Source organism: Antennarius striatus, chromosome 1 (assembly GCF_040054535.1).
Source record: "Antennarius striatus isolate MH-2024 chromosome 1, ASM4005453v1, whole genome shotgun sequence".
Taxonomy (NCBI): domain Eukaryota; kingdom Metazoa; phylum Chordata; class Actinopteri; order Lophiiformes; family Antennariidae; genus Antennarius; species Antennarius striatus.
The window spans coordinates 12,556,164-12,579,648 of NC_090776.1; the positions used below are offsets into that span (position 1 = coordinate 12,556,164).

A 23,485-nucleotide genomic window follows, 5' to 3' on the forward strand; every position below is an offset into this window, starting at 1 on the left:
AAAAAAGGCTAAAACTTACAACTTTTTGTAATAACTTTTCGCTATTTCCGCTAGCGAGCGGCGCTACCTCCGCTAGTGAGCGGCACTAGCGAAAATAGCGCCGCTATTTCCGCATGCCGACGGAATTTAGCTGAAGCATGCTGACGGAAATAGCCGAAGTGACCCGAACGCTCCCGATAATTAAATATGCACTCGGGTCATGACCTCCTCTCGTCCAATGAAAAACAAAAAGTGTTTTTTTACAAGCTGAACCCGCGAATTGGTGTACGACAAGGTGAGGACGATCGATCGAAAGAATCCAGTGTTTTATAGTAGAGTTTGTGTTAAAGTCCTCATTAATAAACAAATGGTGAATGCTGAGAGGGGGTAGGAGTGGTGACAGACCGATCAGAAGGTAAATGAAAGATATTATCAATACTTTTTTGTAGTCTTAGACTTTTGTTCCCTATGACCAGCAGGAATAACCAGCGATGCATGTAAATATGTATTCACCTCGCTTGCTATTTTTTATGCCTTTTTAAATTGAAATGAAAAATCACGTTATTGAATTAAAAAAATTAAAATAAAATAAACTATGGCATACCAATGGTGTTGGTGGTGGTCAAAGTTAAAATGTTTTCTGGTCTAAGTAAAACTTACAAGTAAACATTGAGTAATATTTTGTATGACCATCTTCACATAGTGAATGCAAGGTTTCAATTGTCGAATCTCACATTCATACCTGCATAAAGTAGAACAGAAATAAAGATAGTTCAGCTTGAACTGTTGACTTTAGTGTATTTTTGTAGGTAAACTGAACAGAAGATTTTGCCCTCAGAATGCAGGAAAACCCCATTTTCTAAAAAATTTATTAGCTTTGGTTGTCTGCGCACTGCACCACTGTCTTGGACACAGAATGTGGCTTTTTGTGGCTTACTCAATTCTTTTACACTGAGCCACAGTGGCTACCTCCTAGTGCTAGCCCAGATTGGTAACTAACAACTTCACATAGGTGTGATTTTGTGTGTAAATTGTTGGATTGTGATGCACTAGTCATGAACTAGTTCCGGGGTGACTCACACCTCATCCACACCTGTTCTTTCCTAACTCACCGGTGTACACAAATCATGGGTTTCAAACTTCAAGCAAAATGTGAAATTGCTTTATCTGATTGAAATCTGCCACAAATAGAATGATCATATGCACGGGCCACAAAAGGGGAAAAGAATATAAATCCCTACATTCAAGGAAATTAATAAACAATCCTGGACGCATTGTAGAGGGTGCACAGCCAGGCAGCTGCAGAAAATCAAAAGCAAGAGCATAAAGGAAGTGAACAAAAGTATACACCCTCATGAAAGACTAGGTTGTCACTCCTAGCAGAGCTTGTGTGATGAAGAAACACCTGGTTAGGGATAGGCCCAAACCTGCTAAACAACCAGCTAGTCCACTTTTGTAGTAAAACACACAAAAAACTACCTTCCTCTATTGATAAAACTGCCCCGGATTTGCAGTGGTGAAGTTAGCAAAGAGGAACTTGTTTAGGTCGCTGACGTTGGGAATGTGAGGGACAGACAGAAAGACACAGATACGGGCGTGCAGCCTTACAATGTGTCACACAACAAGGTCAGCCCATCCCCGGAGAGGTGTTGGCTTTCCAAAAGGGTACAGCTACTTGAAACCAAGGTCACAGTTCTGTGGCTGTAAGAGGGACAGGAGAGCAGGCCTGGACTGGGCAGCTTCACCACATTGTTTGAGTATAAAGCCCTTTATACATAAAGATCACGCAACAGCGGCACGGTGAGATCGCTTCTCTATGGCGCCTTCATTTATTTACACTGAAAAGGAAAAAAACCAAAAAAACAATGGCAGTACAATGGTACTCTAGTACAGCCGACCAGTTGCACAAGAAATGAAGGCATGGCACGCATTACCAGTCAACAGCTATGACAAACGGTGTGTGTGCCTTAGACAAATAGTGTATGACACAGCAGTATGACATCTACTACGACATTTAAATAAGCATTCAAAGCGCACCTTCCCTTTTGCAGGGGTTGATCTCACTGCTTTTCTGTGGAGGGTGGTGCGCAAAATTTCGTATTTTCGGCATCTTTTCTGCTGTCACATGGACAGAACACAGAGTTGATGAGTCAGATAATGATTCTGCAGTCCCTCCTGTAAAAAACGCTCAGTTTGAAGTGCAGAGGAGGCTGAATGAGGGGTACACCATACATTTGTAGGAGCGTTGGTTTAATCAATGGAATTTATTTCACCACGAAAAAATCTGAACTGATAACATTCAAAGTCAAATTTTCTTTTTCCTAACAAATAACATGACTTAACTTCCACTGAGGGGAAACTCTGCATAAAGTATATTTTCAGTAGCTTTTGCATGCAAATACACAAAGTGAAAAAGAGGTTCTTGGTGAGAAGCTTAACAATCCAAACTTGCTGCGAATCTAGATGGTGTTCTACCTTTACAGAGGCCAGCAAAGTAAATGTGACAAAAAGATTAATTTAATTTTATGTCTTGAAGTGATTGGGAGCACTTCGAGAGCAGCCAAATCTTCATTTGACCAAGAGTTCATCTGCATAGTCAGGTTTTTGGTTACATGCATAATTTGACATTACAACCAGATATTGAATGCATAAGCTTTCTGTTTATTTTTTGGATTCTCACCTAGAAATGATCGACTGAGAGCAGGTAAAAACAAATGAGATTTGTATTTATATATCAACAACCACCAACATACTGCACTGCACACACTGAATGGATAAAAGGGCTGGATGCAGGTGGGTGGATGTGGCTGGATGAGGATTACAAGATGGACAAACAAAACCCAAACGTGCAAGGAGGGAGGGCTCCTTCACTGTTATCTTATCCTCCACCCACCTAGCAGCTCTAAAATTAGCCTTCACGTCTAAACAGAGCCTTTGGTGTAGCAGCTACGCTTTGATGGGAATTTGGCTCCTGGCTGATACACTGAAGGAAAACTCAAACCCATGTCCAATGGCGGAGATGAATCCAAGAGTACACATATTCCAACAGTCCCTGATTGTGGACATGTCTCTGTTTACATCAGAAACATATGGACAAAGCAATAATCAAAGGTGACAGCAAAGCAAACGTGGAAGAAGCACTCAAATCTTATGCTGAAAGTAGAAGTACACGGTGCAAAAAATATTCTTTTAAAGATGAATTTCAAAAATGAACATGTCTGTACCCACTATTAGTAATGCACATTTCAGATTAGTCTATGCTAATAGATAAAATGGTTTCAGCTACTTTATGACCCAACTTTTACTTGGTAATTAAATGGCGTATTATCACCTGAAACAAATACTGATATCAACTGCAAACCTGCATTTTATTTCCGATTAACAGAAAATATAGCAACGTGACCTTTAGAAACATGAGTAAGACCTGCTGTGTATGTTGAGAAGTGATGATTAAAATGAATTAAAATGACAAGAATAGAACAGCATCAAGGCATGAAACGGGTTTGTTGCTTAAATACACAGTTTCAGACAATGGCGGAACAAACAGATGGCAGAATACATACTAAGTCACATAGACCACCAACATTATAAAGAGGCAAGAGTCTAAAGCAGGCTAAACATCAGGTACAGATCCTGTTTGTGTGTGCGTGTATTAACATGTATTTAAGCTTGTGGAAAACAGTGATTGAAAAGCAACTGTGACCTCCCAGTGAGAGAGTAAAGAGTCTGGATGAAAGCAAACCAACATCCTGCACTGGTGGTTGTGCTGGGGTACTAGACTCAATAGTCAACTATTCTGTCACATTTGTTTAACCAGATAATTTGTATTTATATTTAGACTGCAAGAACGGCCGACATTTCACAAAGTAACTTTTGCAGTATTGTTTTCTCCGTCTGGCAATTGTTTTTTTTATTAAATGCTGGAAATAAAAATTGCTGTAAAAAATGTTTTAAACTGCACTTGCTTATTTCATTTTTAACAGAAAGAAAGTTCAAGCATTTTTCAAGGTCAACTAACACTTTTTCATGTAGGTTTTTTAATGGATAGTATTTGTATTGAAGCATATTACAAAACTCAGAAACATCACAGCTAAAGCTTACCATTTTATACAGATACATACGACAGACAGACACATATGACAGACAGAGAGACAGACAGACAGACACGCACACGCACACACACACACACACACACAACAGATGGCAATGCTGATTAGATGAATGGTTTCTCATGTGACAACCATTAGGTGATGTTTGACAAAACACTCAACTGCAGCTCCAGGTGACATCATGGCACATGAGGACATTAATGGGTTACTTCAAGTCGGAAAATAACCAGTAGGCCATTTTCAAACTGAGACGGAAGAGATTGTCTTAGTTTTTTTTTCCCGATCACTGAACTACAATGCCCTAATTCAAATGAACTCCATGAACTTGTGCAGCACTTTGTTAATGGCCATCAGTCCAAGAGACCAAAAGTTCACTTTACATGATTCTACTGTGGTTATAGACATGCTTATAAAGATCACAGATTTTTTTTTGTTTTTAATACTTTTTTTGCGAATCACAGTAAATGTAAACACATCTGTGGAAACTGCTAACAATCAGTGCCTTGCACTTATCAGTGATATTTCCTATCTTTCTCATTTCTTTGCTTGGCTGTCTCAGTGGTAGCATTCCCAACTCCTCAGACAATGAAATGCAGAAAAAAAACAAATTTAGGAATTTTTTGACTGCAAGGTGTCGTACATCAACGGTGCCTTACCCTGCTATTTATCATCACTCTCAAGCCTACAAGCTACTTCCCCTCACAAAAAGCACTAACTGGTCTGAACCTTGATTCCTCAGAGCACATTGGCCTCCAACTCCCACCATAAATACAATGGCAGCCTGCCAGGTTAGGAAGAGTGCTTATGTGTTTGTTCAAAAAGAAGAGGACAATGGCAGAGAAAGATGGAATTAGAGAATGCTTACAAACCATTCCACAGCATGTCAACCTTGTGCAATTTGATGTAGCGTTTTAAATGCACTTTAAAGGCTCAATAGTGTCGACAACAAAAACGGCAACGGTGGATAGGTTATGATAAGATAGCAGGGGAGTGAAAGCAGCAAAAGATGTGGATAGAGGGTTTTTTTTCCTATTTCGCTTTGCTTTATTCTTCTTTTGTCTTATCTGTGGATGTTTGTCTCATCATGCTTAAAGTCTGATTTTACTGTGCCCATTCCTGGTGGTACTGAACCGCCTTGTCAACCTTTCAGAAATCATGCAAAAATACAGAAAAAAATCAAGGCCGAATAGAAATGAAAAAGCACCTTCTTTCTCCTACTTTAATGTTGATGTCACACTCCTGGTTAGGCAGCAACACATAGCACTGCATTTCAATGCTTCCCACCGCCCTAAAAACTGTACGACCTATGGTAGACCTCAAAATTCCTGTGCTAAGATGTGAGTGAGTTCTCTACCATTCAGCTTGCTAATAGGAGACTTCGTCGGACTCCATACCACAGTACCTTGCCTGTTCCCTGCAAAAAGACTCCTTCTATACGGCATCAGTATGCAGGCTGCCCTAGGGGGAGGAGGAGGAGCAGCAGAGGGGTGGAAGAAGGAAAGGCTGGGAAAACAAAGCATCTATAGTCGACTCTCCAGCCGGGCCAGGCCGAGCCGCACTAGCGGGGGCGAATTATGTAATGTGACTGGCAGGGCCCACTTCCCTGTTCAGAGCTGCTGCACACACAAATCCCCACTGAGGAACAAGCCCTGCTTTAGAGGAGGAGGAGGAGACAGAAGGGGAGCTTTAAGAGAAGGAGTGGAGAAGGTGTGATAACAAGAATTTTTGCATTTCATCTGCACCAAACTCAATACGCAGACAACTCCCCTCTCGGTTCGCAGCTGAAGGATAACAGAATGACATCTGCACAGCCGTAGCATACAAAAGAGATGGCAATTTCATACAGAAATCTAATTACTGGATATATTAAAGTACAGGCACATAAGGTCATAGTTCAACTCAGGCCTAGGTAAACAGCATCAGCTCCACACACGCAACTGCTAAACTACGCATACAAGAGCAGTGACCACAACAGATCTCTTTCCTATCAGAAAACATCCAGCTGAAAGTGTTTCACTGCCCACTGGAGGAACTGCATTTTCTCATCCAAGGACATGTGGTTGCTATGATACAGAAAATCTATAGAAGTAATCCGAGTTACCACCAAACACTGAATGTAAAAATGAAGGCAGAAGAGTACTCGCTCTGGGTAAGGGAAAGCAGAAGAACCATAAGATCTGCACATCTAAGATTTTTGTGGATGTGGAAACATCTATGTGAGCGTAATATTCCTCCATCAATTATTTTTTTTAAATCAATATATCAAAACATACGTAATTTGGTGCATATACACACTTAAGAGACCAACCGTATTCCATTACAAATGTCATTGTTTAGCATGTGAAGGGGGGAGGGATTTAAAATCAATAGGAAGGTGTCTGTGGCGAAATAAAAAATTCCGACAACAAATTTTTATTTGTATCTCAATATAGAAATTCTGTCTGTTTCAAGTCTGCAGGGCATTTAAAAAATTTTAAAATTAAATTAAATTAAAATTTGTGGCCATTGTAGAATATTTTGCTATGTTCCCCATGTGTAGATAAGGAAAGGTGTACAAAACTGTGGTGAAACCAATGATGTTGTTTGGCCTAGAGACAGTGTAACTGAGGAAAAGACAGGAGGCAGAGCTGGAGGTAGCAGAGATGAAGATGCTGAGGTTCTCTTTGGGAGTGACCAGGATAGATAAGATCAGGAATGAGTACATCAGAGGGACAGCACATGTTAGAGGTTTTGGAGATAAACTCAGAGAGGCCAGACTGAGATGGTTTGGACATGTCCAGAGGAGAGATAGTGAGTATATTGGTAGAAGGATGCTGAGTTTTGAACTGCTAGGCGGGAGGCCTAGAGGAAGACCAAAGAGAAGGTTTAAGGATGTAGTGAAAGAGGACATGAAGGTAGTTAGTGTGAGAGAAGAGGATGCAGAAGAAAGGGTTATATGGAGGCAAGTAATTCCATGTGGCAACCGGAAAGGCCGAAAGGAAAAGAATAAGACATTTTTTCAAAACTGTACAATGATGAAAAACAAACGAAACAAACCAACATTTGTAACAACACAGTGTTCTACAGAGACATTTGCGGTCATGGTTTTATACTGGATATCTAAAGTAGCAGCAAATGCTCTGGCCTTGTGTAGACCCTCTTTATGCAGAAATGCTGTAAAAATGTATTATGCAACAGCTTCTGCTCTGCAACAGATCACAGAATGTACAGTGCACCCTTGCGTATACGCACATCAACGCTCACAACTTCACCTCATTGCAGATTTTTGGTAGGCAGTCACGTGTCACGAGTCTTGGACCTGAGAGACAAAAATACAGTCGATAGAGTGTGGGACAAGGTAATACAGATACACTACTACCTCGGTTTCCAACCACAATTCGTTCCGGAAGGCTGTTCAAATAGCAATTTGTTCGAAGTCCAAATATTTTTCCCATTACAAATTATGTACAGGTAGATGGTCTTAATCCCTTCCAAGACGCTTGAAAACTACCTTTTTTCAACATATGTTATTTCATAATGTCATTTATAGATCAAATTGTACAGTAACGACACATATCAAAGAAATGTAAAAGAAAGAAGCAAACGGAGAGAGAAAAGACCCCCAACGTAATCAGGTTAGCCTAAAGCAGCGGTTCCCAAACAGTCCGCACACACACTTCTACCTCCCGACTTAGCTGACGCACCCCAATTCCCAGAATATGAAAAAAAAAAGAAAGAAAAGGCGTAGTCTTTATAGACATATAGATATCAAGTTTAATTATATAGGCTCCTGTTAACACAGAATAGATTGTGCAATAATGGGCCTAATGATCTCTCACTTTAGAAACAGTGGGGAGAATAATAATAATAATCTACAGCACACCTCACCACTGTCTTACAGTCCTCATACATGTCCTGCACCATTCTAACATACTTCTCTGCCACTCCAGAGTTACTCATACAATACCACAGTTCCTCTCTGGGCACCGTGTCATAAGCTTTCTCCAGATCTACAAAAACACAATGCAGCTCTGTTTGGCCTTCTCTGTGCTTCTCTATCAACATCCTCAAAGCAAATACTGCATCTGTAGTACTCTTTTGGCGTGAAACCATACCGCTGTTCACAAATTCTCACTAACCACGGAGACCAGGAGGAGGATTAAAAGCTGTTAAAAATGAAAGTCTGATTGTAACTTACTTAGCTGCTTGCCTGGAAACCATGTGACTGGCATCACATGGGAAGGTGGGAGCAGTGGCAGAGTTGGTGTGTGTGTGTGTGCGTGCGTGCGTCCGTGCGTGCGTGCCTGTCCAGCCCCCACAGGAACGCAGCACGTACTCCACTCCTGGCACTCCTAAGCTTTGTGATCAGTTTCCTTGGTTTCCAGCTACACTAAGTAGATGGAGTCAGTCTGGAGAGGTAAACAGCAGCAGCACATGCTGGTGCACCGCCACACGACACGGAAGGGTGGATGAGAGGAGAGTACAAGAGTGAGAAGGAGGTAGAGTGATGAATTTGTGCAGAAGACAGCGGTTCAACTACTGTTAGCCTTGCCTTCTTCCTGCTTGTTCTTCACAGAGATGAAATCAGTACCCAGAGATGGACCTTTACAGTTAACACGTGCATCTGCACTAAGTACTCTGTGATTACGACTCGTTAGCAGTTGGTTTCGGACAGAAGGATCTGAAAATAGGACTGCTTGGTAGAGAAAAAAATAGTTGGAGGCAATGGCTGGTTTGTGTCACCTCAGACACATGAACTGACATGAATATTTGGTTTCTATAAGGACCAGCTGCAGTCTACCGAGGTGGTATGACTCCAGATGGTTAGCTGACTTTGGCTATATCGTTGCCAATCTGGAGATTACATCTAAAAAAAAGGGGGGGGGGGTGCAGACGTGAATTGAATCCTTCATAAATATCCGATTTCAGTGTTTTTAGAAGAAGAGGTGTAGAATTTCATGCCAACAGCTGAATGAACACACTTCTGTTGTGATGTTCAATGCACAATTCAACATCATAGTCATCAAATGAGTCGACTGAGCAGAGTTTAAGTGAGAGCATTTTCCTTCCTATTCTCAGATTTTTGCTGTGTAAGTCAACAATTAACAGTTGTCTCTAGAAGACAAAGCCTGAACCATGAAATCAAGACATTTCTGGGTGAGTTTGCCCAGATTTTTCCTGTAAACATTTATGACTTTACATTCAAATAAGCAATTGGTGATGGGATAGTTGTTTACAATTTCACAATATTCTCCTTAAATTCAAAATGTGTGCTGTTGTGATTCCTGTTGAGGATCGTTGATTCTCGAAAAAGAAACAATCCTGGATTGTGAAATTTATGTAAAAGCAAGGCAATGTATTTGTTCAGCAAAATGTGCAAGTCTTTCATCAAGCTTGGACTTGCATGGATAGCCAATAGTTTGCTTGGTGTGAAGAAATAAATGTTGTACACATGCTATTTCTGCAACGCTGAAACGGTGACCTACTTTTCAGTATCCAACACACATACAGACACACACACACATACCCATACACAGGGACAGGAAAACAGAGGTTAAGCATGCCCTAATCTCTTTCCTTAATGCACGCATTCCAGTGGATAGACTTCAATGCTGTTGCATTTTCATTCTTGCCTGTTGGCTCAAGCACCTCCAGCATACACAGACGTCAGCCCGCCTGACTATAAGGCTACAGCCTAATGTTTAGAAGCACGTATGACTAAAAGTGCACTGGAGCAGACAGACATTTTTCACCTTGGTTTAAAAAAAGAACAAAACACCACACAGTGAACTGCTTTGTTTTTTTAATGGGTGTTTAGACTGACTGATGTCCCATTGTCACAATGTCATTCACTAAGCTAAAGAAAATTCCAAGTATGTCAGACAAAAGAACAAATCATCAGCACTCTACTGGTATTCAATGACCTAAGCAACATTTCCCCCAAGTAGCATTCATAATGTGTTAAGACATAAGGATAATATTTCTTCTGTTACAGAGGACCCCCCCCCCCCCCCACGATCCATGCATCCCAGCAGAGATACTATGCAGAGTACCAGCACAAACATCAAAAAAGTATAATAAAAAAAAAAAAAGGACAAAGCTTGACAGTCATATTCTTTGTCAACATACCGATTCCATTGCTGTGGGAGAATGTCGGTGGGCTAAAATCCAACTAGAAAAACACCTGCTGCTGCAGAGTCCACTACAGAATCCTGAAAAACAAGGTGAAAACAAAACCCAACATTAATTACTGGGGCAGCACAAGCAGTTTCACATTCCTTATGATGGACAGGTATTGGGGTGGATGCAAAGGGTCATGTTTCTCCTCTCGGGTACGGTTCTCTGGCAAGCCGAGAAACGACTATGAAGGAACAGGATACAGGGCACTAATGTGCAGCAGGGAATTTTGGTCCTTTAAAACCACACAAAGGTGCATTTTTACTGCCATAAGAACTAAAAATCCATACTGGGAAAATCTGCTGGACATTCTAAACCTCGTCTTCATCCAAAATAACCCAGCTCTGTGTCCTGTCCTTGAGCTCTAATGTGATCATGACGTATTGCTTACTTGAAGTTTTGTCTTATCCTTATCCAGAACTAGTCCTGCTCCGCTAATTATCAGTTGAGCTACAGTCATTTTTACTTCACTTTTTTTTAGCTTAACAGTAAATAGTTTTGCATGCAAGCATGCAAATACAGTACATGACATATGGTACCAGGTGTACCTTCTACATACAAAATATAAATCCAATAAAATTAGATTCAGCCTATTTAACAATAAGGAGTGACCAAAGCTGTATTTACAGCAATAAATTCTTCGGAATCGATCTGATTCTACATTTTTAATTCAATAACAACTGAAGTCCATCTGGAGAATTCCCATTGAGTCCTAGAGACCCATCTACAAAATGTAAGATGCAAAGCTTCATACTTCATTCCTGTATGGATATTTTAAAGTCACTTGGTCACAACTTGATGGGTTTTGTAGTGACCCATCCAGCAACAGAGTTGGGCTTTTCTTGTACCACACAACTGAATAGTATGCTTTCAGAAGTGTCCCTTTGTTGGTTGGATTGTCAGGGAGATTACACAAAAAAGACTTAATATAACTTGGTTATATTAAGTGGTGAAATTACAAGGGGCTTTCCTCGAGATAGGACCTTTTCTAAAATCATTGTGGAACTAGATTGGCACTCGGATTGTCTATTCCAAGGCCAAGCATTCCCATATAAGTCAATCAAGTCAATCAAACTCAGGCTTGTAGCCATGCAATCAACAACAATTACAAGATAAGCTGAAGTCACCAAAGAATCATGCGACAAGGTAACCGGCTAAAGCTAAATATCTCAACCCAGCTCATGTTTCCAACTTTCTTGGCTGTTTGCCCTTCCCCCATTCCCTTCCCAACTATGAGGCAAGGATTTATAAGGATTTAGGAGGCAAGACATTCAGTGTTCTTAACAGAGGCCCAGTGTTTGTCTAAACCGGTGACATTCCAGCAATGATGGGACCCGATCCTAAAGCTGAACCCAAATTTGTCACATTAATTTATTTCCAACACATCATAAGAAGATTCAGTACCATTGATGTTATCCCATACCATGTTGACAAGGTTTAACCTCAAAAAACTACTCGATGTCCTGGTAGTGTGTTTTGACCCATGATATACATACATGTACAACTGTATCATGTAAAATGTTGGTAGTGTCTGCTGTGGGACACTACCAAATAAAACCTGTGTGGCGGATTTCGAAAATACAAAGGCTGGGAGTGCAGGCAGGGTGGTAGGTGGGCACATCGGAGACTCTTAGGCAAGACTGCACTGGGTTGGCTGAAATAGTGAGGAGGAGGATGCTTAGTTGTATTTATACTTGTGAGGAACCTGTGGGGCTTTCCCAGTGGTAGGCAAAGGATTGACGGATTGTAATAATCCAGCTAGGAAGCAGAACAAAATTCTCCCAACAGAGCTTTGGAGACAGTAAACAAATCCCTATTGTTTATCACCTAGAAATACTGTCAAGTGACACAGATTTGGCAGACATTTGTACAAAAGCGCAGCTATGCTATGTTTGACCATTTTCAAACATAAAGACCAGCTAGCAGGCAAGCCGCAGAATTACAGAAAAAAAGTTAGCAGTCAGGGACCAAATTGAGCAATCAGATAAGCTGCAGTGCAGACAATTTGAAAATTATACATGAAAATGGAACATTCTGAGGCAACGCTGGGAAGGGGTGGTAGGTATTCACCCCTTGTTGCATGCTCTTTGAACAGTGGATGTTTAAATGCTGTACATAAGACGTTATTTTAGAACATGGGCTTGCACTAGAAGGTAGTATGACTAAGCCACTGTGGCTCAGTGTAAAAGAATTGAGTAAGCCACAAAAAGCCACATACTGTGTCCAAGACAGCGGCTTGCTATAATAGCAAGTAAGAATTACAGGTAAACATTGAGTAATATTTTGTATGACTGTATATACACATAGTGAATGCAAGTTTTCAATTGCTTGGGTGGTGTAAAACCATGCTCGGCGTGGGGTGTTGTGGGGTGGACACCCCACCACAGGGGGGTCCGGGGAGTCTCCCCCGGGAATTTTTTTAGAAAATGGGGTTGTTTTCCTGCATTGTGGTTCATTCTTAGGGCAAAAACTTTCTGTTCAGTTTACCTACAAAAACACACTTAAGTCAATAGTTCAAGCTTAACTATCTTTATTTCTATCCTACTTTATGCACGTATAAATGTGAGATTCAACAATTGAAAACCTGCATTCACTATGTGAAGATACAAGTAATCATTGAGTAATATTTTGTGTGACTGTAAGTTTTACTTGGACTAGAAGACATTTTAACTTTGACCACCAACAACACCACTGGTACACCATAGCAGGGCTCAAAATTGCGACCACTTTGGTCGCATATGCGCCCTAATTTTTATCTTTGCGACTATTAATTATATTTGGGGAATATATATGGAAAAAAATCTGGTGCCCCTTGTTTTCCGCTCTTTCTCTCTCTCTGTCTCTCTATAGAGCAGGAGTCACCAAATGGCGGACCGATGGTTCTGTCCGGACCCGTGACCACTCCATGATAAATTCACGAGAGTAGATTTTCTTGGCGCATTTTTACTTGCAGTTTGTTGCTACAGATGGCGGGCGCTGCTCCTCCAGTTAATATGGTAATAGTGCCACTCAGTTCAGCCAATTAGATCATTTGTATACCCTGCGCTGTCAGTGTACCAGGAAATGAGACGGCTTGCTGCCGCTACCGCTGTGAGTTTACCGCTACTGCGGAGTACAGAAGAAGGGAGACAGCATAGCTCCAAAGGGAGGTTAACGAGGAAAACCGCTGGTTAACAATGAGTGGACAAAATTTATATTTATTTCTTCGTCAAGCAGTTCAAACCATTTTACCTCATATGGTCTGAACACGTAGCATGATTTAAAAGTGGTAACATGAAGTGCCACTATGAAACAAAGCACAGATCTTTTGCGCAGAATTATGCCCTGAAGTCCGAGCTGAGAGCAAAATAACCAAGAAAAATGCAAACGAATGTTCACTAAAGGCATGGTGGAGTCTGGGGCAACATAAAACATCTTTTAGTGATGTTTTAAAATACAAAACAATCCAATAATAACCGAAATGGTTCAGTCCAGGTACTGGGCTGGCCTGACAGCACGCCACAATGCGCTATTCAAGCCACACCTAGGTAGTGCCTCGGTTTGGCCCCTGACCCGGAGGCGGACCAACGCAGCATCTTCAGGTGAGCGTGTCTCATACAGTTTTGTGTGGATGTGGGGAAAACGTGTAGGCGCCGAGTGTGCACCCTCGAACGCACTACCGCGACAGTTTGTTTGATGCGGACACGTGAGTGTGGACCTGCCGGAGAATGTGCGCAAAACAGTCTGAGCAGGACCGCGGTCCTGCCAGGAAACAATGAGAGCGCAGCTGCTCTCCTGGGTGGGTAAGGGAGAGAGGCACGCGGAACGGAGATGGACGGAGCGGTCTCTATCGTTCTGTCACTGCCTTGCTTTTGGGTAGGTGCTCCTAAAGTCTTTACTGATGCTACTAACTTCTAAATTTGGGAGCACCAGTGCTACCAAGAAAAAAAGTTAATTTCGAGCCCTGCACAGATAAAGCTGTTCTTCAGTGGATGTCTGATGTTCACCTATTCCTGATATCCTGTTACATTTACCTGCAACCCAACAAGAGTAAAGACACCTGGTAATTAGTGAACAGACAGCAACACCTCTGTGGACAGACAGAACTGCCACAGTTAACTACATATGCCGTGACTTGTGCTCCACAAGTTTCAACACAGATATGCTTACTTACAGTTACATAGTGCCAAATTAACCAATTTGCACAGAACAAATGAGGTAGTGTATATCAGCCAGGTTCAAAGCTTATTTTCAACAGTAAACTACAAGAGGAACTAAACAGCACGCCAAATTCTTCTCTCTCACCATGAATGTCTGACAAAGGCTCCTCTAAGCAGGCTCTAAGTTACACTTGACTAAATTCAATACATTTTAGTGCTACTTAAATATTTTCATTATTATTATTATTATGAGAGAAAGAATTTCTGGGATGTTCACAGGTCAGCACAATAACGCCAGCTGTCTGAGTTATGCGACAGAAAAATGAGGATCAGCCATGTTTGTATTTTCTGAGAATATGACGTACACTTAATTGTATGAAAAACCAAGAACTATCACATTGTGCAAAAGCAATGTAGGGCACCAATACAGAGATAAAACCCTAACTGATAGACACAAGTTCCATTTGAAAAATTCAAGTAAATGCAGTGATGTTGCAGCGACTTCCAAACCAATAATCGCTGAGAGGCTGACGACGGGGCCTTCCTTTGTCAGACGCGCTTCCAGGTAAAAATCATCACGATACATAAAAATAAGTTTAATCCTTTATTAACGAAAAAAGAATAATCAGCTCATGAACTGGGCTTGCACTAGGAGGTAGTATGACTAAGCCACTGTGGCTCAGTGTAAAAGAATTGAGTAAGCCACAAAAAGCCACACTCTGTGTCCAAGACAGTGGCGCAGTGCGCAGATGACCAACGCTCGTCGCGGTGGGGGGTCCGGGGGGTTTCCCCGGGAAATTTGAGAAAATGGGGTTGTTGTCCTGCATTCTGAGGGTAAAATCTTCTGTTCAGTTTACCTACAAAAATACACTAAAGTCAACAGTTCAAGCTTAACTATCTTTATTTCTATCCTACTTTATGCAGGTATAGATGTGAGATTCAACAATTGAAAACTTGCATTCACTACAGTCATACAAAATACTACTCAATGTTTACTTGTAACTTTCTAGTCCAAGTTTTACTTGGACTAGAAGACATTTTAACTTTGACCACCACCAACCTCATTGGTATGCCATAGTTGTTTTTAATTCAATAACATGATTTTTCATTTCAATTTAAAAAGGCATAAAAAATAGCAAGCGAGGTGAATACACATTGACATGCATCGCTGGTTATTCCTGCCGGTCATAGGGAACAAAAGTCTAAGACTACAAACAAGTATTGATAATATCTTTCATTTACCGTCTGTCACCACTCCTCCCCCCTCTCAGCATTCACCATTTGTTTATTAATGAGGACTTTAACACAAACTCTACTATAAAACACTGGATTCTTTCGATCGATCGTCCTCACCTTGTCGTACACCAATTCGCAGGTTCAGCTTGTAAAAAAACCCACTATTTTTGTTTTTCAATGGACGAGAGGAGGTCATGACCCGAGTGCATATTTAATTATCGGGAGCGTTCTGGTCACTTAGGCTATTTCCGTCGGCATGCGGAAGTAGTGGCGTTAGCGCCGCACACAAGCGGAAGTAGCAAGCGAAAAAGTTGTAAGTTTAAGCTTGTTTCTGTAAAAATAAGAACGCCACTGTGGCTACACAGTCTAAAAACCTTGTAGCCAATCTGGAATTTATTTCGCCGATGGCGAAGTGGCGAATGGCTAGCATAAGCCCAGATAAAAACTGTTCACAAACTCATAAGTGATCACAAAGTCGTAGGGATAAAAACGTTGCGTAATGTGTTGCGTTTTGCGGTGCTTGGGTTTTGCGTGTTGTGGCGGTCAACAAAAATACGGCAACCCCGCTCACCCTCTCTCCTCCACACAGGTGAGAAGGTGCCCCATTTAACCTATACTAATGTTCACGCCCACATCTAATAGACCTAGTTATTCCGTCAATGAAATAACAAAACAACATCACAGACAAAAAAATACAATATTCAAACCATCATCATATCTCATAATACAAAATACCTATAAATTCATTCATGGCTCCTACAGACGTAAAGACTGGAAATTGCCAAATCAACGATTATGTAAGCACTGCCACAATGTTTGACAGTTACACTTGAAGCAGTTTCTAAATTGGAGTGAACATCAGCTCCAGGAATATATTTAACTGCATGAGTTAGCTGGTGTCAATAACGTAATATTTCCAAAAATAGAACTGCCACTATCCAGTGTTGGTTTCTCTGTGGGTGTGTCACGGAGCGAGCAGAACCTGTTCAAAATGTGAACCGGTTTATGGTGAACCATGGGTTTTTACTTAGAACTAAGACAAAGTTACACCCTCCCTGTAAATTGACTGCACAAATTACTGGAAGGAAGTACACCAGGCCAGTCTGCACCAACTACCAGGGACTGTGAAGGATCTAAAGGTTTACATTATCAACAAAAGGAATGACTAATTTCATTGACACACTGAGCAAAGCACAACTGGAGAAAGTAAAGGAGAAACGTGCTATTGCTAGCCACAAAGCCAGGAAACTACCAGATTTCAATAGCATTACCCTTCGCGATGAGATAAGCAAGAATTGAGCTGATTTAACAAATAGCTATGAGTGAACAGGCTCAACAACAGCTGGATTAAATACATAACATTTCCATGTTTTTGGGTGCAAACTTGTACAAACAACAAATGGAACACACTTTTTTCTTCTCAGAGGGATGATCATGAAGACGGGTAAAGTAGTTCTATGTGTTCCTTCCTCTAGCAACACTTTCTTACATTGCATTCGTCCTTGAGGTCAAAATCCTGGTTGGTTTTGTCGACTATCCAAAGCAGACTTTACTTTCTCTTTGATGGGAAGGGGGGGTGGAGACCAGCCATATCTATCTTGCTTCTCTGCCATTTTCCCTTTGCCTGTGTCAGCGGCTCTCATTGCGCTGTCTGCCAGGCAATTGAGGGGGAACAGAGAGAGCATCAGAGATTCTTGCTTCATATTAATAACGGCAATAATTAAATGTCAAGAACAAATTTTATAACCATGGCATACCGTGAAACCAACCACTGCTGCAGCCCTTGTTAGAACACACAAACTGTCACCAGTGGCACAATTTGTGCGACTGTGCAAAGAAGGGAATACTCTCCTGGGTAGTGTGGGATTAAAGAGGAGGCAGAGGCTCTAATGCTGGCTTCAGGACACAGGAACCTTTTGTTCTGTTTCTCTATCAAGCGGCATCTGATTACAGACACAGCCTTCATTTCCACTAACCTGTATCACCGCTGCTGCTTGTATATAGGAAAAAAGGAACATAGCACAGACACGCTGGCGTACCACAACTCCAGTGAGTCCTGTGTCTGGCTGTCCTATCAGAGGAAAGATCACAGCCAGCTCCAAAGCGACCTAAACAACAACGTCGACCTCTGTCTGATTTCATAAAGTGTGGCCTTGTGCACATCATGCAGGGACACTAATTCACACTCACCCCACAGGCTTTGCAGCACAGTAGATCATCTCTAACGTAATTCACAGACCAGCTTAATTGCGTAGAGTTCATAAACAGGCCACAGTAAGCAGACAATGAGAAAGGTTGTTTCAGAATACAGTGCACCCTCGTCCTTTGCGTTCCAAGAACCACAAATGAGTAACTAATTCCGCAATAGAGCAACAATTTTATTATTTACCATAATTTAAACATTTATGAACCCTCCCCATACTGATATTAAACCACCTTCTGTCTGTATTACCTTTTCCCACACTTATCAACTGTTTAAAGCCCTTTTGTGTCTCACGTAAGTCCAAGACTCACGGAACCGAGCGCACTTCTGGATGCCGTCAGCCAATAGAATGCGCATATGGTATCACGTGACCAACTACCAAAAATCTGCGCTGAAGTGAAGTCGAGATCATTGACGCGCAAATGTGCAAGGGCACACTGCATTGGCAAAACGTATGTTCAGTGTTGAACGACTTGTGATTAACACAAAATGCAGTGAATATTAAAACATAGGCAGCTTGGCATGCAACGCAATGAGAACGTCATGAGACAAGTCGCAGTAGCAGCCAATCAAATTGACGCAAGCACAGAAGAATCCACTTGATTAAATTCTTTTCAATGCTTTTTGAGCAGATGCAAGCAGAATTGACACCCATCATGACAAAAGTGTTACATATGGATGTTCGGATGGATAAATGTAATCTTATACTTCCTTGTCAGTAGGGGAAAAACCTTTATTAGCGTGATTGAAGGAGAAGTACCTATATCATCGGGGGGGTGGCCCCTAGTGATGAATACTACAGAGGCTTCAGTGATGAACCATCCCTACATGTAGTCTGGGCAATAACCCAAACAAACAATAGGAAGTAACAGCAGCTCTACACAAAAGCCTGGGTTTGGCCTGCAGTATGTGAAAGCATCAGGTATCCCAGGTTATTGTAATATCTTCACTAATTAGATTCAGTCATCTGGTCACCAATGCTCCATCTCTGGAAGGGAAACTTGAGACTGGAGAGTGCGGGGTGACAGCTGAGGGGAGACAGGAGATGGGCCAGAGGGAGATGCTTGCCACACCTCTCCTCTTCAAAAACATCTACATTATTGATAAAGCCTGGCTTTTGCAGGGATGGACCATAGCACAGATATTCTCCATGTCAAGCAAATTACATAAACAGTAGCTGCATCTGAAACCACCTACCAAACAAACTAGTTCAAGGTAAAGCATCAGTGTGAGACAAAAAACAACAACAACAAGGATGGGAGGTAATGAACAAAAGGAGGATAGAGGATATGAAGGGTTTTTAAAGAGGGAGCAGTAAGTTAAGAAAAAAAAAGATAAAAAGGGGGAGTGTGAAATGATTGGGATGGGACAGGGAACATGCTAAATAGAATCCTGATATTAAATCAAGGCAGAGTGAGAGGATGGAGGGAGGGATAGAGGGAGGGAGGACTGCAATGAGAAGACAGCAGCAGCACTCGTGACACAGTTAGCGACAGCACTTGTTTGTTCGGTACTGCTATGCCGCGGCGAGCTCACCTCACTCGCTCGCTCGGCTCCACTTTCTACAAATCTTCTGCTGTTGTCAAGGTAACAAGCACTTAGGACTGGGGAAAAAAATCTTCATATTCAAAAGATGTCTTTTCAAATACTGGCCTCAACCTGAATACATGCATGTGTTCTCATTATACAGCCTATGAAACTGAAGGCAACTTCAGATTGGATTTGCAGTGCTTCTACATTTTCTATGGGCTTTAAATGTTACTTGCCCATAACATTCAGGGCTTTGTCTAATGTACCTGAATTTAACATTCAGGCCATCTATGACAGCAAAGCCAGTCGCGCACTGGCAGTGATTTTGAAAATTACAGAGCGCCCTCGTTCTTTGCGGGTAATGCATTCCAGGAACCACACCTGATTAATGAATTCCGCAATATAAATAGTTTATCGTTCTCTTATTATTTATGGTAATATAAACGTTTATGACCCTCCCAATACTGATATTCAACCACCTTTTATCTGTACTACCTTTTCCCACACTCTTATCGACTGTAGCACTTTTGTGTTTCAAGTAACTCAGACTCAAGGAACCGAGCGCACTTCCGGATGCTGTCAGCCAACAGAATGCGTGTACAGTATCACGTGACTGCCTACCAAAAATCCGCAATGAGGTGAAGTCCCAAGCTGTGATGTGCGAATGCACGAGGGTTCACTGTACTTGATCGAACAGACAGAATAAGACAAATGATAAACCCTACACGATTCTTTTCAGTTACTATCTTATAAGACTTGTTCCCAGTAGAAACAAGTGTCTTAGAACTATACTTTGACAGTGAGCTAACAATCAACCTTTAGTGCTGGGGGTTGCACATGAATGAAACAGGGGCCATTCCTGGGCTTGCACTAAGAGCTAGTATGACTAAGCCACTGTGGCTCAGTGTAAAAGAATAGAGTAGGCCACAAAAAGCCACACGCTGTGTCCAAGACATTGGCGCAGCGTGCGAACGACCAACGCACGTTGTGGGGGGGATCGGGGGGCCTCCCCCGGGGAAATTTTTTTAGAAAATGGGGTTGTTTTCCTGCATTCTGAGGGCAAAATCTTCTGTTAGGTTTACCTACAAAAATACACTAAAGTCAACAGTTCAAGCTTAACTATCTTTATTTCTGTCCTACTTTATACAGGTATAAATGTGAGATTCAACAATTGAAAACTTGCATTCACTACAGTCATACAAAATACTACTCAATGTTTACTTGTAAGTTTCTAGTCCAAGTAAAACTTGGACTAGAAGACATTTTAACTTTGACCACCACCAACACCATTGGTATGCCATAGTTTAGTTTAGTTGTTTTTTTTTAATTCAATAACATGATTTTTCATTTCAATTTAAATAAGGCCTGAAAAATAGCAAGCAAGGAGAATACACATTTACAGGCATTGCTAGTTATTCCTGCTGGTCGCAGGGAACAAAAGTCTAAGACTACAAACAAGTATTGATAATATCTTTCATTTACCTTCTGATCAGTCTGTCACCACTCCTCCCCCCTGTCAGCATTCACCATTTGTTTATTAATGAGGACTTTAACACAAACTCTACTATAAAACACTGGATTCTTTCGATCGATATAGCGGCGCTATTTTCGCTAGTGCCGCTCACTAGCGGAGGTAGCGGCCGCTAGCGGAAGAAGCGGCGCTAACGCCAATCGCTAGCGGAAGTAGCGGCACTAGCGCCACTCGCTATCGGAAGTAGCGGCACTAGCGCTGCTTGCTAGCAGAAATAGCCTAGCGGACATAGCGAGCGCTGCTAGCGAGCGAAAAAGTTGTAAGTTTTAGCCTTTTTTTCGTAAAAATAAGAACAAAACTGTGGCTACACAGTCTAAAAACCTTGTAGCCAGTCTGGAATTTACTTTGCCTATGGCGAAGTGGCGAATAGCTAGCGCAAGCCCAGCATTCTTATGTCAAAGAGCACAAATAAGAGTGAATAAATGCTAACTACTGTTCTCATCCAACAGCGATCTATCATTACTGTATCTCAAAAGGCAAACGGTCAATGATTATTAAGCTAGATGCAATAAAACTGCTAACATAACGTGTTTTAGCAACTTTCCTGCCAAATATGATGGAATTGCAGTTGAACATTGGAAATTACTAGATTAACTTTACGTTTTCGTTGGATATCCATTAAACCAACACCAATGTTTGAGGAAGAATTGTGTTTGTATGGATAATTAGGAGGGTACAGACATTTTGAGAGAACTTTGCAGGCAGGATGAAATTGAATATAAATACAAGTAGTCCTTAACATACGAACACTACTGAGGCCGTTATGTCAGTCAGATATGGCGGCACGCGTTTGGTCATATCAACGAATGTCCATAACTCGAATGTTCGTATGTTGAGGATTGCCTGTATTGCAATCTCCCAGAACTACAAACTGGTTTACAGTCATGTATTAAACCAGCAAAACTAGACTCACGGCATGCTGAAAAAGGGGCAGGAACTGCTTTGTCAAATGTGTTATCTCGCGGTAAACTTCTCTGTATTGAGCCGGTCCTATCACTTCACATAAAACAAGTTTGGAGTCTTTTTACACAGGCTGCCATGTGGTTACTGCAACCAGTGCCAGAGTGACTACATTGACAAATAAGCCATATCAATTAATATGCTGTCATGCTATCACTTTTTAAATTTTTTATTATGCAAAATACCAAAAATAATAGCACTGCCCCTTGCAACTTAAGAGAGTGTTAGAAAACGGTGTTAAACTACTCACTCTGATTGATTAATAAAACAATTTCTTTCTAATCATTGTTCCAATGACAAACCAATGTCAATTTAAAAAATTTTTTTTTTAAATAAATAAATAAATCTGCCAGCTGAGATAATATACCAATTCTACTGAATAGTTGTTGTGGAGTGTAATGGTCAACACAGACTGGGCCCACAGCCCAGTCTGTGGGCCCAGTCTGTTACTTTATATTTAAACTTGCATATTATAAATGATTTCTTTTGCTGATTTCAGGCATTTTTTCCATGCAATATTTCAAATTTACAATGTAAAAAGAGAAATATTTCTTCCTGAATGCAAACTAACTGAAAAAAAAAAAAGCAGGGATTGTTACCCTTAACTTACAGACAGGACTTTTATTTTTTATATTTTTCATTTGTGCATTTTCAAGGCAAAGGTCTCGGCAATTGTCTCAGATCTCATCTCCAACATATTAATGTGCCTAAAACCATATGTTACATGTGGGATTTCCTCTAAATAACGATGGGGCCAGGGGCAAGAATCAACCGGGGCCTGTCTGGTCTGGGCCCACTGGAGGCTTAAGAAACAGTTGTGGTGACCTTTTCAACCACACTCTTTCCACTACTTAAAACGAGTATGAAAATGTTTAAATTAGACTTGAGACAATATGTTTTTCTCCCGCTTCGTAGCTCCTGGATGCGTTGATGTGGATACAGTCTCAGCCTCAGCAAAATCCTACAAATTAAATGCATACTGAACGGAGCGCAATCATACCAGTCTCCCTGAAACAGTCTCCCTGAAACCTATTTCATGGAAATGAGCACATTCACAATTTGTTTTAGGTATTTTTTGTGCATAAAAGAGCACAGACTCTCACTAATATGATTCCAGGTCTGTGCTAGCTAGTGGATGGGCATAATGAGGACTACTGTGTGGCACATCAGTCTCCAGTTTGACAAATGTGGGAAAAAAAGACTAAACACAGTGAGAACTGCCGATTGTATTTGAAAAGCAATGTTTCATTCCAACATTTTGCAAATGTAGTACTCTATTTAAAAAAAAAGAAGAAGACATTTTTGAGTAAGCAAATGCCAGCCAGCCTATTCATTGATATCTCTATCACTCACACACAGAACCTGAGCATTTCCACAGTTCTGCCATTTGTCATTCTCTGTTACCATGGTTGCAGGGAAAGACAGTGCTGTAAGAATATTGGAAATGGAGGAGTAACGGCACATGGTACATTATGGACATTAACACCCGCACATGCTTTAACACCACAGAGCACATCAACTGAGTTGGCTCTGAATGCCTGCGGCCATCCGTTCATCAACACGATTCTCAGCCAGTTAAAACGCAGGCATTTAATAAATATCTCCAGCTGACACATATTGTCTTCACACATACTTAATGATG

The 23,485-nt window shown here is 41.2% G+C and overlaps 1 protein-coding gene across 3 annotated transcripts in view; it reads right to left on the minus strand.

Moving 5' to 3' along the window:
- ankrd11 (ankyrin repeat domain 11) overlaps positions 1–23,485 on the minus strand; it is a 105,429-nt gene that overhangs the window by 68,240 nt on the left and 13,704 nt on the right. For 2 of the 3 annotated variants that reach the window (XM_068329511.1, XM_068329332.1), the window contains exon 2: positions 10,197–10,279. The gene's annotated coding sequence lies outside the window, so the exon portion shown is untranslated. Of the gene's footprint in view, positions 1–7,339; positions 7,387–10,196; positions 10,280–23,485 lie in introns of all 3 variants that reach the window. The other variant, XM_068329417.1, reaches the window with a different exon arrangement.